The sequence below is a fragment of the Anopheles nili genome, chromosome 2 (assembly GCF_943737925.1).
Source record: "Anopheles nili chromosome 2, idAnoNiliSN_F5_01, whole genome shotgun sequence".
NCBI classification, from domain to species: Eukaryota; Metazoa; Arthropoda; class Insecta; order Diptera; family Culicidae; genus Anopheles; species Anopheles nili.
Window position 1 is genome coordinate 235,001 of NC_071291.1, and position 4,191 is coordinate 239,191.

The 4,191-nt window shown below is 39.8% G+C and overlaps 1 non-coding gene across 1 annotated transcript; it reads right to left on the minus strand.

Moving 5' to 3' along the window:
- Positions 1-3,131: 3,131 nt before the first annotated feature.
- On the minus strand, positions 3,132-3,234 carry Trnai-uau (transfer RNA isoleucine (anticodon UAU)). Its single transcript has 2 exons — positions 3,197-3,234; positions 3,132-3,167 (listed from the first exon to the last, which is right to left on the minus strand). It is a non-coding gene; the product is annotated as a tRNA-Ile (tRNA).
- Positions 3,235-4,191: the final 957 nt, after the last annotated feature.

The window sequence follows — 4,191 nt, forward strand, 5'->3', positions numbered from 1 at the left end:
CGTGCGTCGAACCCTGCGGTTTTTCTTTGGCCACGCGTTAGTGCGTGCTCTGGTTGGTGTTTGTGCTGCTCGTTGCGCATCGTAGTTTTTAATGTTGCACACTACTAGCCACGATGGCAGCGCTCATCCTTGCTCTGTTTGTCATTACATCGTCTTTTGTGTCCATCCGCAAGAGAGGCGGCATTTTATGGAAGAGTGAACTTGGACGTTCGGACACGCTTCGACTAGCTTAGCACGTCGCTTGCCTGTTTGGTGACGTTTTCACCGTATGAGTGAGGATTAAGTGTTATACGAGAAAATAATAACTAGGCACCTGCTATAAAACAGTCAACCTCCGATGCATAATTCATTGCAAGCGAAACAAAACCTGTTCCCAAATTGCATAGTGAAGTAGCAACTCAAGATGATGACGACTTCCGTTTGCTGGGTGTAATAATAACTGATCGAGTATGGACTGACAAAAAAGAATTTATAAACCATTCCGACATTTTGTCCCGCGTTTTCAAAGCGTGAAGAAGTAAACCAACACTGCGCTCGTAGCGGAAGCAATAATTATCAGACCGAGAAGAAAACCCATGAAGGTGCTGACAGAGAGTTTATAGAATATGTATTCATTATACAAGTCAAAATCAAGTAAAATAGTTCTAATACAATTGTTTCGGATTGCTACCAAAAATACTACTGAACCATTATCAAAATCTAGACATTTTTTAAGCCTATTTCTGTGCTTATTATATGATATTATTTCCCTTTGCTTAATATGTGTAAAGGGTAGCCATGTTTAAATATTAGTGAATATACAACGAATACTTCTCTATCTATCTATTAAACAAACAGAATTAACCGATAAAAGCCTCTCTTTGAATTTCACACAAATTCATCTCAACAGCGAACATTGAATGATGATAATTAAAAAAATATTTGCGCTGGGTATTGTGCAGGTTTGTATCGTCAAATATCGGAAGTCTTCACCTGCACATGTAGAACCAAATGGAAGCTCGTTAGTTGATAAAATTCATTTTGATTTACGCATAATCGAGGGGCGCTGATTGTTGCTGTTTGCTAACATTTATCCGTGGAGATTTTATTTCCGAACTTACTGAAGGAGCGATTCTATGGAGGAAGATTATAGGCATAATGTGAATGTAAAAACTATGGGAATGCCACTGAACAACCAACCCGAAGGAGTTCGATATCGGAAGACCGGAAAGATATTTGTAGACCGGAAAGCTGATCGAAAATTTAATCCTATACGTTAAGTTTCAGAATCCAGTAAAGATACGGGTATGGAAAACGTGAGGACATTGAACTCATGGTTAAGCGCGGGGAAAAATATAGACACTCAGCCTCAGTTGCAAGTCATTCAACTCGCTTGCAGCTCCCAACTTTCTTCAATCCTAGGAAAAATGGTAAGAAAGCTAGGTCTTGTTTAATTTCAATCGCCAGCTTCAGATGTGACGCTAACGTGATAAGCGTGTTACATGTATGCAAAAAAACAATCCCTATGGAACACTTTCTTGCACGCTTAAGGCGTCGGCGAGCCCTGCTCAAAAGGAATTTCATCTACAGTCACTTTCGATGCGAACTACAGCACCATGCTAATAAGATGGTTAGCTCGGCTCGAATGAATGAGCCATCAGGGGAAGAGAGATTGCTTGCTTGCAAAACTATCTAATGAACGTGGGAGTTGGAAAAAATAAGAGTAAAATAACAATGCTTCTATAATCAATACGCTCATTCGGCGATAACCGCAACATACAGATACGCAATGAACACGCTCTATTGGCAATGGGATGGGTTGATGAATCCAAGAGGTCGCGAGACTACTGGATTGTATTCCTAATGACATATCCATCAACTTATTTCCACCTGAAACCTTCCATATGGCCAAAGAACGGATATCTGCACTAAGTTTTCACCTAAATCGCGATATTCATTGTTAAAAATTTAATTTTGATTATTGTGCAATTTTTAAGATTATCTTTGTAGCTTTAAATATGTAAAAAATACCAACCAACATAGCAGTATGCTGTTACGCATTCGATTTCAAAACTCATCTCAAAATAAACGGTAAACATACAAACAAATACAGGATATATTAGAATGGTTGTTTAGGAAATGAAATGTTGCTCTTTTTTTTAATTTACCAGATTTGTTATCATTATATATGACGTTTCGTAAATAAGATAGTAAATTATGAATGATATCATGATGTGAATTATTTATGTAGCTGTTCTTGTTTATTATGTAGAACAATATTTCAATATTGTGATTTATTGCATATGCATTGTTATATATTGCATATTGCACAGACTGTAACATTAAAAAGAAAAACGTAGCTCATATTTATACCAGGTGAATTGCTATATACACTTACTTATGCATACATCAATTTTTACAATTCTTGGAACCCTCACAATCCTTTATTTGTTATTTATATAAGAACGAAAGACATTTGCTAAGTGACAGCATCATGGATATCGTGCTGGTATTCTTACAATTTTCTGTTGTCGTAAGAAAACACAGAATAGCTTTCGTCTGCACCGGTTGGCTGGTTGGTATGGAATGTCATGAGATTTTCCGGTTGGCAAGTATTAATGAACGCATAGGCGGTGTCTCGAACCGTTTGGAACCGTGAAGACACACAGGTGACGGTGCATTTACATACAATGCCAACAATTGTCAGCGTCAAGCGCCATTTCGGTCCCACATGTTCTGCTCCAATGACCTCGGGCCCACAGATTAACCTCAGACCCCGTCATCGACCTCTCGGTGTTAATATGTACTTTGAAGGCATTAGTCTTACCACCGATGACATCGACCTTGTGAGAGCTACTTGTATGTAAAAATTTCATGCAATAAAAATGCAATGTTTTCAGCTTTTAGTGGTACATTTGCGTAAAGAAAAACGTACTCATCATCATTTTTATCGGACTCCGCTTCCACCTGTTTCGAAATTGTAGAAGCGTTGAGCTTATAAAAAACATAAATACTGCATACTTCTATGGCTTTAGATTGGTTAAAACAGTATTAAACGATTAAAAAAATTATGCGCCAAAAAAAGGACTTTCTCTCGAGCCGCGGGAGCCACCCCCCGTCAGAGGGACAACTCTCACTCGCTCGAGCGTGCTTGCTCCAGGTGAGGCTCGAACTCACAACCACGGCATCGCTCATAGCCAAGCAACGATTACTGTCTTATAAGTACCGTGCGCTAACCAATTGCGCCACTGGAGCTGATGGTAGCATGCTCGCTAAGAGCTGATCTGATTCAGACGGCCATCGGCCGTCTCATCGTGTCGGTAGTTCGTACATTCGTTCGGGTATGCTCTCTTGCCTAACGCTCTCTCGTACGGCGTTTCTCTGAGAGAAAAAGAGGTTTTTTGCGAGCTCTCGTGTGCTCGCATCAAGATTGTACGACGTATATGCGACAAATCGCTCTAAACGTTGGAACAGACCATTTTTAATATTTTTTGGCACAAAAATAAACATAATGCGATACAACACATTAAAATGCTAGTGGGTTGCTAGTTCAATCAGATAATTCATTCACTATAATTATAAATTATCACTCTTAATAACAGCGTCAGACAAATCAGACACGAATTGCCTAATGTAATTTATTGATCCCCTAGACTGGTTTCTCAATCAAAGTACCGGCATGTGGTATCGGCACCGTTGACTGACAAGCGAACATCGTCTTTTTGGTCTTGCGTGGGAATTTGCCTAATTTTGACGACGAAATCTCTCCGTCATAGCCATCGTCATCATGCTACGATGGTAAGTAGTCAGCGAAGACCGAAGCGCAGGCATAGGCCAGCTCATAACGGATAGCGTCAATTCAGGAGATTCTTTCATTCATGAATGCGTAATTATGTCTCATGTGTGTTATTATCTATGTGCTCGTAATCTCCTATCAACTAGCTCTCGTTAGCAGACTCATCATCACTGTCGTCGTTATGATCATCAACAGTACCTTTCTTTGGTTCATTCGGGCTCCCAAGGCCAAGCCGCACTCTTATGATATATGTTGACTGCTAAGACACTGACCGGAGCTTTAGGCGTTAGATAAATAATATGTTCTTGTAATGACGCACCATTTTATCCTCCGCGTTAACCCTACGCCCGGTCCAATGTTTATGGGGAATGTCGTCTGGTCAAGTTGAGAAATTCCCACGATGACATCGTGATTTT